At 45.8% G+C, this 12,391-nt stretch overlaps 1 protein-coding gene across 1 annotated transcript in view; it reads left to right on the top strand.

Moving 5' to 3' along the window:
• Nucleotides 1-12,391, top strand: part of LOC124615976 (cytochrome P450 6k1-like) — a 98,939-nt gene that overhangs the window by 28,514 nt on the left and 58,034 nt on the right. The gene's annotated exons all lie outside the window — the stretch shown is intronic.

Below are 12,391 nucleotides of genomic sequence, written 5' to 3'. Positions count from 1 at the left end.
AAGAACACCGTGAATTCATTGTCCCAGGAAGGGGAAACTTTATTGACACAATCCTGGGGTCAGATACATCACATGATCACACTGACAGAACCACAGGCACACAGACACAGGCAACAGAGCATGCACAATGTCGGCACTAGTACAGTGTATATCCACCTTTCGCAGCAATGCAGGCTGCTATTCTCCCATGGAGACGATCGTAGAGATGCTGGATGTAGTCCTGTGGAACGGCTTGCCATGCCATTTCCACCTGGCGCCTCAGTTGGACCAGCGTTCGTGCTGGACGTGCAGACCGCGTGAGACGACGCTTCATCCAGTCCCAAACATGCTCAATGGGGGACAGATCCGGAGATCTTGCTGGCCAGGGTAGTTGACTTACACCTTCTAGAGCACGTTGGGTGGCACGGGATACATGCGGACGTGCATTGTCCTGTTGGAACAGCAAGTTCCCTTGCCGGTCTAGGAATGGTAGAACGATGGGTTCGATGACGGTTTGGATGTACCGTGCACTATTCAGTGTCCCCTCGACGATCACCAGTGGTGTACGGCCAGTGTAGGAGATCGCTCCCCACACCATGATGCCGGGTGTTGGCCCTGTGTGCCTCGGTCGTATGCAGTCCTGATTGTGGCGCTCACCTGCACGGCGCCAAACACGCATACGACCATCATTGGCACCAAGGCAGAAGCGACTCTCATCGCTGAAGACGACACGTCTCCATTCGTCCCTCCATTCACGCCTGTCGCGACACCACTGGAGGCGGGCCGCACGATGTTGAGGCGTGAGCGGAAGACGGCCTAACGGTGTGCGGGATCGTAGCCCAGCTTCATGGAGACGGTTGCGAATGGTCCTCGCCGATACCCCAGGAGCAACAGTGTCCCTAATTTGCTGGGAAGTGGCGGTGCGGTCCCCTACGGCACTGCGTAGGATCCTACGGTCTTGGCGTGCATCCGTGCGTCGCTGCGGTCCGGTCCCAGGTCGACGGGCACGTGCACCTTCCGCCGACCACTGGCGACAACATCGATGTACTGTGGAGACCTCACGCCCCACGTGTTGAGCAATTCGGCGGTACGTCCACCCGGCCTCCCGCATGCCCACTATACGCCCTCGCTCAAAGTCCGTCAACTGCACATACGGTTCACGTCCACGCTGTCGCGGCATGCTACCAGTGTTAAAGACTGCGATGGAGCTCCGTATACCACGGCAAACTGGCTGACACTGACGGCGGCGGTGCACAAATGCTGCGCAGCTAGCGCCATTCGACGGCCAACACCGCGGTTCCTGGTGTGTCCGCTGTGCCGTGCGTGTGATCATTGCTTGTACAGCCCTCTCGCAGTGTCCGGAGCAAGTATGGTGGGTCTGACACACCGGTGTCAATGTGTTCTTTTTTCCATTTCCAGGAGTGTAGTTATTTTATGCCTACAGATCCAGTCAATAAGAAATTTATGATCTACTTCCAAGAAAACGAGGGCACATAAATAGACATTTCCCTTCACGGGAATTGCATAAACAATTTCTTTACGATTTGGTAACTTATCTGCTAGTGTAAGTTCTCGTGATGCATCACTATAGTGTTAAGAATTGACATAGGTATTAGACATGGCCATTTTTAGTGTACAATTTTTTCTGCTTGAGCTTTGTCTTGCTTAGGTATACGTTATAGCATTTACTGCTGCTGCTTGCCAGGCATAATGTTACTGAATTTGACTTTGTATTACTCTGTGAAGCCAGTTTTACTAATGATTTATTTTTATTGTTTGCTGCACATTGCCTTATATTAGTTGTAATATTGCAATTGCTTTGCTAATTTCTATAATGATGCTTGCTTCGCAAATCTGCATTTTTTTCATTGCTGTTTGCGTTAATTGTTTTGCGCTGCTGCATTGCCTCGTCCCTTAGTTTAGCATCTGAGCTCAGTAGATTTAAGTTAGCTTAAAAAGGGGGTAGGCTATATAAGAGAACGAGTTGAGATGAATTGGAAGACATGCATTGAGAAGATATAAAAAAAAAGTAGTGTACAGTGGAGAAAAACTATTTTGAACGAGGATGTGAACAGTATACAGAAAGCAGGCTTAGATAGTACTTTTGGGAATAATGATGAACAAAGGGAGATCTCCATGCAAAATACTGCAGTAAAACAAACCCTGTCCTTTCCATTGTGTTATCCCCCTATGTGTTTGTGTACTCTTGTATATTTGCGTTTTTCCTGTCTTTATGTGTTTAGCTAATAAGAGTTATGTTGTAGAATTTTTCTAATAATATGTTATTTACTTTGTAAAGATGTTTAGACATTATTTATTCTGTTTTGTTTTAATGCTCATGTGTGAAGTTGATGTTTTGAAAGTTATTCTGATCTTTTATGTATGTACTCATGTCATAATTCCTGTAACAATGACGTATATGTTATTTCGATTCTTTTGTAAAGCCTGTACTACAAATGTTCTCTGTATTGTTATGTTCTTTAATGATGTATTTTGTACCTTTGTAATTGTATTCTATGTTATAAAATTGTAATTGACACCAGTTCATCATATTATTAACTTGTAAGTTCCATTTCACTGCACACGTTTCTGTTTGTCATAGTATATGGACAATATGTGAGAAGTAGGGACTGTTAGTGTTTGCACGTGTGTTAATAATTCAGCAAGGGACTGGATAACAGCATTGCTGGTTCTAAGGACAATTCCAAAAACTTTGTGAGTGCACAAGTGGTGGTTTATGGACTTGCTATATTATCCGCAAGACTCTTCAATGGTGATTGTGCACCTGCGCAGTCACAACAGATGGCTGCTGGCCATTTCTACAAGGACTACAGTGGGTCTACACATTTGCTGACTCACCAGTACCATCATTTCTACAAGGACTGCAGTGGGTCTGCACCTCTGGTGGCCCACCAATACCACAATCTCTACCAGGACTACAGTGGTCTGCTCTGTGATGACCTACCTACCAATATTCTTCAAAACATCGACTGACTCTGCGGTGGGTTTGCTCTGTTGTGGCCCATTACCTGTCAGCATGTCAAGAGTCAGCACTGTCTTTCCGTTGGAAGGACAACACTACTTCTTCAAGACTGCATGGAAATCCACTACTTCCGTGTGCATTTTCTTTTGCTGTTCAGACTTTAACAAAAAAAGAAAAACACTGTAATTTTACTGTGATGAATCAGGACTGTCTTTACAGACTATGATAAAATTTTAGCTTTTGACCAACACTGTATCAGGAAGTGTGTGCATTTGATATCTTTCTTACTGTAATTATGAAAAATTTTATCAAATCATTATTGGCCACTGCCCAAAAAAATTTGTAAAATTTTTTGTGGGGAGCATGGGGGCTATGTAAGTAGGCTGTTTATGTTTTCTTATTGGCAACGTTACGTAGCGCTCGGTATAAAAATCACTGGCTGTGCTGTGTGCAGTCTGTGTCTAGTTTGCATTGTTGTCTGCCATTATAGTGTTGGGCAGCGGCAGCTGGCTGTGAACAGCGCGTAGCGTTGCGCAGTTGGAGGTGAGCCGCCAGTAGTGGTGGATGTGGGGAGAGAGATGGAGGAGTTTTGAAATTTGTCATGAACTGCTATATATATTATGACTATTGAGGTAAATACATTGGTTGTTCTCTATCAAAATCTTTCATTTGCTAACTATGCCTATCAGTAGTTAGTGCCTTCAGTACTTTGAAACTTTTATTTAGCTGGCAGTAGTGGCGCTCGCTGTATTGCAGTAGCTTGAGTAGCAAAGATTTTTGTGAGGTAAGTGATTTGTGAAACTTATAGGTTAATGTTAGTCAGGGCCATTATTTTGTAGGGATTTTTGAAACTCAGATTGCGTTGCGCTAAAAAATATTGTGTATCAGTTTAAGGACAGTCGTGTATAATTGTTCTAAGGGGACGTTTCAACGTACGAAATAGGCGCTCATTGATGGGTGACAGGTTATGTACCACCTAATACCAGAACACGCCACCACCGTCGGTACAACAGAAAGGTTAAGATGAAACCACAGCGTCTTCCAAGAACTTTGCTGTGATGCCTTTTCAACAGGCGCCGTATAGTTAATCCCTTCCTGACGCATTGACAAAAATGAGGTGGTGAGATGCTGCCCCTGTAGGGTATCAGCCCCCTAATATCTGACAGTAACATAAAATTCATAAGCATGTTTTAACTGGAAATTCAATCGACCAACATCGACAGGCACTTAAAGATCGCCCGGCCTCAGACAGTAAAATAAAATAGTTTTGAACGTGCGAATTGCTTGAGGGATAGTCAGCACTGTGGGCCAAACAAATAACACAGACGCTTTTCATTCAATAACGGTAAGTCCGAATCCACGAGGAAATGGGCACGCCCAGCCACCTCATATCGCAATGGAAAGATGTGATGCTTCCATAAATAACGACTAGACAGTTACTTTAGTTTCCTAGCCATCATTGTGTGAAGCAGAGAGATCTGAGCGATGTGATATGCTTTGCCGAAACTGTTGGTAACGAGGATCCGAATTTTCTGAAGCAGATTAAGGGAACCCCGTTCAATTTCCAAGATAGCACCTTACATCTTCCAGTTAAGTGTAGGCATTTGGAGTAGAGACTGCTCAATTATGGCTCTCGAAGATCGATTACTGTCGCCCTCGAAATGACAGCATTCTCAAAACCCCATAATTTCATCATCCAGCACTTGCCTTCATTGATTCGGATGCTAGATACAAGGGAAATGGCATCCAACATAGCCCAGACCAACGAATTTTCAGCAGGAGAACAGAGTAACTCAACCAGATCCTCCACGTATATGCATCGGGATCGTCATGCCCAAGAAATTCCATACTCGTAACGGAGCGACGATCCTTGGAAAAAGGAGCACAAGTGATATAACAAACAACGACAGTGGAAACGTGCTTCCATAAGGAAAATCCCTACCGATATTAATTGAGGGTATCAGTTGGCCATTGACAGCTACAGAAGCTTGGACAAGACGCTGTGCACGTCGGTTGTAAACCCATCGGCCTCCAGTACCTGCAGAAGGAAGCCATGGCTGATCTCGTCAAACGCCTTATCAAAATCCAAAAGACAGAGCATTAGGTACAGAAGTAACAGTGGCCACAAGTATGACACCTAAAATTTCAGCTACTCCAGTCAGAACTGTACGACCAGGAATACATCTTTGATGGCCTGCAACAACTTTCTCCAGCAACCCAGACAACCGGCTATTCACCGCCCTCGCCACCGACTAATAACTAAAATCTAAGTGATCAGGTGAAATTTATCAATTCCTGCCTGAGGAGAACTCCTAGGAATTAACACGACTTTGCTAACTTCAAACGAGATGGGCACTAATCCCTCTCTCAACAATTCGATCAAAAACAATGTGAAAGTAGTACCCAACAAACGACAAAAACGTACATAAATCTTCCTAGGCAGACCATCCAATCCTAGCGACTTACCAAAAGGCGATCTGACAACAGGGTTATAGACGTCGCGCATCTAAACTCGCAGGATTATAAGTAAGTGCATGTCTAGGAACCAGAGCTCGAACAAACAAATCGTATGACATAGTGACATGAATGAGTACCTCATACAGGCCACACAGAATTGATGTAAAGCATGTAATGTGTCTTTCTGTGCCACCACAACATTGCCATCCTTGGTCTTGAGAGAAAAGAGACACACCCAGCGACGACGAACATGATGTCGAATCAGATTATGTAGAGTAGTCAGTCCACGGATGCTAAATACTTTGCTGTCGTGCGACCTCACCACCATATCATGATCATCATCATCATCATCGCTATCGTCTAGGGCAATAGTCGTGACATGTCGGATGTAACCAAAGAAGGAAGCAATGTGGGGAACGCTTCACAATCGAAACACCTTTCCCCACATCGAGACGAAGTGGGTGTTAAGGCTATGAAACCCGGTATGCGATGTATCTAATGTTTCATTTGCGTTTCTCATAAACTGCGTACTGCGTGTGAAGAATCTGAGTGTATTACTGATAGCCATAATTTGTTTCCATGCATCAGATCAAGAGCGCCGAAAGATGGGCATTTCAAAACTGAATCTGAATACGTTAGTGCAAATGTCGGACTCTTGATGTTGTAATGGGACTTTACTCTGTAGGTGAAATATGGATTCACCATTAGACTGTGGAGACCAGTCCACAGTCGGAAAAGACGAATGCAGAAGTTGAAAAGTCTTAAAATAGAGTGTACGCCGTTTGGTTGTAGGGGAAAAGCTATGAAGACTCATTTTGGTCTAAAGGGTTCCATTTCTATCTCGGTGTAAAGAAAAGGGTACACCTGTGGCGAAGCTACTTGTTAATAGAAATAGTAATTCATAGGGAATAAGACCCCAGTCAGTTAAAGAACGCTGACGAGAGATTGAAGTTTTCGGATTGGTTCACTAGCGCCTCCTCATCTCATTCCCTTAACGCCTAGGAGAACTGGCTCACTAACAGAAGCCCACAGCAAGCACTCGAAGATACATCACGAATCATGCTGTTGTTATGGTATTCACGAAAAACGTTTAGGCCATTGTATGAAAGGGGGCTGTAAGAGATACTGCATCAGTAAACAAACGCTGGCATCATTACCATGACTTCGTTTCACATACAAAATTATAAATTTTCTATGAGATTCTGTACTAAATTTTTCGCCTCTACTGTTATTGTGGACTATGGGACACAAAGTGTCTTCTTCCTTTCGATTATTTCGAACGAAATTGTATGTTACTTTATTCTCAGAATATGAACTGAAAATACATTCCTGGAAATTGAAATAAGAACACCGTGAATTCATTGTCCCAGGAAGGGGAAACTTTATTGACACATTCCTGGGGTCAGATACATCACATGATCACACTGACAGAACCACAGGCACATAGACACAGGCAACAGAGCATGCACAATGTCGGCACTAGTACAGTGTATATCCACCTTTCGCAGCAATGCAGGCTGCTATTCTCCCATGGAGACGATCGTAGAGATGCTGGATGTAGTCCTGTGGAACGGCTTGCCATGCCATTTCCACCTGGCGCCTCAGTTGGACCAGCGTTCGTGCTGGACGTGCAGACCGCGTGAGACGACGCTTCATCCAGTCCCAAACATGGGGGACAGATCCGGAGATCTTGCTGGCCAGGGTAGTTGACTTACACCTTCTAGAGCACGTTGGGTGGCACGGGATACATGCGGACGTGCATTGTCCTGTTTGAACAGCAAGTTCCCTTGCCGGTCTAGGAATGGTAGAACGATGGGTTCGATGACGGTTTGGATGTACCGTGCACTATTCAGTGTCCCCTCGACGATCACCAGTGGTGTACGGCCAGTGTAGGAGATCTCTCCCCACACCATGATGCCGGGTGTTGACCCTGTGTGCCTCGGTCGTATGCAGTCCTGATTGTGGCGCTCACCTGCACGGCGCCAAACACGCATACGACCATCATTGGCACCAAGGCAGAAGCGACTCTCATCGCTGAAGACGACACGTCTCCATTCGTCCCTCCATTCACGCCTGTCGCGACACCACTGGAGGCGGGCTGCACAATGTTGGGGCGTGAGCGGAAGACGGCCTAACGGTGTGCGGGACCGTAGCCCAGCTTCATGGAGACGGTTGCGAATGGTCCTCGCCGATACCCCAGGAGCAACAGTGTCCCTAATTTGCTGGGAAGTGGCGGTGCGGTCCCCTACGGCACTGCGTAGGATCCTACGGTCTTGGCGTGCATCCGTGCGTCGCTGCGGTCCGGTCCCAGGTCGACGGGCACGTGCACCTTCCGCCGACCACTGGCGACAACATCGATGTACTGTGGAGACATCACGCCCCACGTGTTGAGCAATTCGGCGGTACGTCCACCCGGCCTCCCGCATGCCCACTATACGCCCTCGCTCAAAGTCCGTCAACTGCACATACGGTTCACGTCCACGCTGTCGCGGCATGCTACCAGTGTTAATGACTGCGATGGAGCTCCGTATGCCACGGCAAACTGGCTGACACTGACGGCGGCGGTGCACAAATGCTGCGCAGCTAGCGCCATTCGACGGCCAACACCGCGGTTCCTGGTGTGTCCGCTGTGCCGTGCGTGTGATCATTGCTTGTACAGCCCTCTCGCAGTGTCCGGAGCAAGTATGGTGGGTCTGACACACCGATGCCAACGTGTTCTTTCTTCCATTTCCAGGAGTGTATGTTCTACCACACGTAAGCCATTGCTTACAAAAATTGTGTCTGTTGTGGAATATTTCTGTGAATTGTAAGCATTTGCTACCATTGTTCCCATATCAGTCTTGCCACAAAAACTGACTTCGTACAGTTTAACTTGGTTTGTGATGACGGTCACTATACTGGAACGACGAAACTCGTATCTCTCAACAAGTGTCTTAAAATATTTCCAACTACAAGGCACACTTGTAACGCTAACGACGTAATTAATTACTAGCCTTTCTGTTTCCTTAACTTTAAGTAGCAGAATAACTACTGAAAAATAAAGTTACACATCATGGCCTCATGACAGTTCTTTGGTAGATTTTGCTTGACATTCAGCACGGTGTGACACACAGCCCCGTCTCCAATCGTCTTTTCATTTTTTGGAACAATGATTGAATCTTTCTCTTGCTTTCCGGAGGAAATACGTTCAAATCCTTAGCAGACTGCCGGCCGCTGTGGCCGAGCGGTTCCAGGCACTTCAGTCCGGAACCAAGCTGCTGCTACTGTTGCAGGTTTGCATCTTGTCTCGGGAATGGATGAGTGTGATGTCCTTAGCTTAGGTTTAAGTAGTTCTAAGTCTAGGGGACTGATGACCTCTGATGTTAAGTCCCATAGTCCTTAGAGCCATTTGAACCTTTGCAGACTAGTCTGGTTTACATCTTCCGTAGTTTTCTGTAAACTACTGAAGTCAAATTCTGGATTGGTTTCTTTGATAAGGACACAGCGAATATACTTCGCCATCGTCGTTCCATAGGAGTTTGTGCGGAGTGTGTCATAACGACGTCGTCGGCGGAATGTTAACCGCTAGTAATTCTCTTCTGTCCATTTTTAAATTAAATTTATTTCCCTCGCATTGATCCTCCTTCGGCATTCTGGGATGTGCTTATTCAAAGCTGAATTAGTACTGCTGGTAATTGAAATTGGGGCACCACGAAGGCATCCAGCGTGTTACAAACATCATACTGGGGTGCTGGGATACGCGGATTTCCAGCGCTACTGCAGGTATGAGTAACACCATCTACATCCTGCATATAAGGAGAGTTTCCACGGTGGGTTTGTCATCCAGAAATGGCACCTGAATGTTGGTCGTTCGAGAGAAAATCGTGTCATGCCTCGCGTAAGAAGCATAAACGTGTGCCAGGCGTGTCGTAATTCGACAGCGTCAGGATGTCTTCCCGTGGTAGACTGGTGTCTAATGTTCTGTGTAATTTCTCCTAGTGCTGCTCTAGGTGCGACGACTGTCATGGGATTATGTAATCGATGAGTTCAAGAGAGCCATTTTCAATGCCCTGCAGGATCTCAGCAGCTCCAGTGACTAGCGCCCGATAGGACAGGTACGGTCAGAGAAATTGCTGTGCCGGATCTCACAGCCACGTCACGTGCCTTGAATCAGGAAGTGGGTTCGACTGCAATCAGACCAGCGTCTAGAGTGAGGCAAAGTGCTGCTTATCCGCTCTCCCCCTCAGCTCTCGCAGGCATTCTTTGCAGGTGTCTACTGTAAATTGTGTCTATTTAATATGCACACTTACGCGGCAACATCACTGCCCGTTAAATAATTAAAATTGTGATTTAGTGTCCCAATGTACCACCGTGTCTGGTATTTTCCTGCAAATTCCCTATTTCCACGCGGGTCATTACTCAAACAGTTTACGTCACGTAGAAAATGTAAAGTATGTTTAAAAAAACTTTGTAGTCTTCAGCCACTACGAAGCGATTTAGAGACGCCCCCAAGAAGCCCGCAGTGATTTCTAGAAGTGGACAGCACATGGCGCATTGGCTTCTACGCAGCTAATAAGCGAAACTCCCGATCGCACCCACCTCAGATTTGGCAGTAAGAGGGCTCTGCAGACAGCCCGTCAAAAACTGAACACAGATCAAGCGCGAAAACAGGAGAAAGGTATACAGAACGGTGAAAAAAAAGCTAAATAGAAACAGTGAACAGTTTAAGCAAAAGAAGTATATCACTATGCTGAAAAAAACATGACGTCGTGATCACGTAGTCACGATATGAGACTGCAAGGGGGGAGAGGCGTGTTCGGATTCCCGTAGCGCCAATTGTTTTTTCCTCTCTGTATTCAAATTTGTGTCTGTGTTAAGGTGTAACGTCCGTTTGTAACAGCGAGGTGTGAGGTACCTCGTATCTGTTCTACGCAAGTAGCACGTTATAAAGTGGCTTTCGAATGAGAACTGCAAACGTTTGATGACAAGGCGATAAGTGAACCGGATCCTCCTCCGGACAACATGTCTGATGAGTCATACACGGCATTAGGGACAGTATGTATGAGTGTCTTGTGATAGGAATCTCTTATCGACGCTCTTAATTTATACGCGGATGAGTGACGCGCTATCCAATGGACCATTTTAACAGTAAATCTGAGGGGTGTGTGATGGGGAATTTCCCTTGTAAGAGTCATGCTCTGCTACTCTAGAAAAGACTTCCACAAACCACAACGGACATCACCCTCTTTGGCACAACAGTACATTGGACGAGTACAGCTAAGTATCTTGGTGTCATCCTCAGTGAGCTACTCAACAACAAACATCCATGGAACGCAGCCTACAAGTGCAGATATGTCTCTAATGATTGCTACAGCAGCAGAAGAAGGCGTTGAGAAAGATCTGTCACATCCCCCTGCACGTCCGCCCCTTCTGATAAAACCGGAAGCACAATGACAGGAAGTGGTCCACGGGGTTCAGGAGCAAGCTAAAGAATTTCAGCACACTGCACAAATTTTGGAGAGTGCGCTAATTCGTAGCCTTGGACATCAGAATCCACGTATCGACCGCTACAAGTGGTTCGTGCTGCAACTAGCGAGACACCAGTGCCGTTACCGTATTATCTGGTAACCACGGAAGACAAAGAACGAAGGCCTTAGATTAGAAAGGTAATAAGACGGTGGTGTAGTCCTGAGTTTCTCACGCCATAGACAATGTTTAAATAACTTAGAGGAATGCAGCCAGACGAAATCATCGATAACAGCCGATATTTCGACGGGAGGAAACCCGTCCACTTTCAAGGCAATACTGTAGAAAGTAAGTACTGTGCAAGGGAGTTTACAACCTCGAGTAAACGTAAAAAACAGTAAGTACTGAGCAAGGGAGTTCATAACCTCGAGTAAAGATAAAAAAACACACACACAAACTACTGTAAACACTAGCGCCATCACAAACCAAAGATGACTGGCCTCAGAAGTTATCGATAATGAAATTAATAATCGACTGGTGTGGTAGCACAAAATGTGTCCCTCTGTTTTTTGACATAGGAGAGCACAATTCCAAGTAGAATATAACAAAACCCACCATCGGTATTTATAAGGTTACTTGCTATTTTAATTTCAGCAGATTCCTTAATAACACCGTCCGAATAGCTGGAAGTGCGTGCCATAATCTCCGTGTTGTTACATTCCATAGGATGACGGGACCGTGACAAGAAAATGTTGTGCAATGGCGGAGTTGCTCTGTTGTTGTAAGCGTGTGAGGCACTTATGCTCAATACGCCGGTCCTCCACAGCACTGATAGTCTAGCCTATGTATGCCATAACTGCAAGTAATACGGTAAACACCCGCCTCACTCAATCCACGATCATCCTCTACGAAACCTAAAAGCACCCTGATCGTGGTTGGTGATCGAAAAAGATACTTCACATTATATTTCTTCAAAATGCTGTTTGACATGCCCCTGTGTGAGGCAAAAAGGCCGTAGACTTTGGTGTCACCTCGGAATAATCATCATTCACCCGGTGCCCGGCTGGTCGACAACGCAACACACGTCTCTGATGCTGTAGGAGGATGTTGAAAATTAAATAGACTGGATAGGTAAGAAATGATGAGGTTGTCCGCAGGATTGGCGAGAGGAGGAATATCTGAGGAACAGTGAGACGAAAAAAGGGACAGGCTGATATGAGATGTGTTTAGAAATCGGGGAATTAGTTCCATGATAGGTCTAAGGCGCTGCAGTCATGGACTGTGCGGCTGGTCCCGGCGGAGGTTCGAGTCCTCCCTCGGGCATGGGTGTGTGTGACGTCCTTAGGATAATTTAGGTTAAGTAGTGTGTAAGCTTCGGGACTAATAACCTTAGCAGTTAAGTCCCATAAGATTTCACACAAACAGTTCAATGATACTTGACGGAGTTGTAGAGGGGAAATAATGTAGAAGAGGGTACAGATTGGAATAAATCCAAGAAATAACTGAGAACGTTATGTGCAACTGCTA

This window comes from Schistocerca americana, chromosome 5 (assembly GCF_021461395.2).
Source record: "Schistocerca americana isolate TAMUIC-IGC-003095 chromosome 5, iqSchAmer2.1, whole genome shotgun sequence".
NCBI lineage: Eukaryota > Metazoa > Arthropoda > Insecta > Orthoptera > Acrididae > Schistocerca > Schistocerca americana.
The sequence above is the reverse complement of the archived record's forward strand: the minus strand, read 5'-3'. Positions and strand labels throughout refer to the sequence as shown.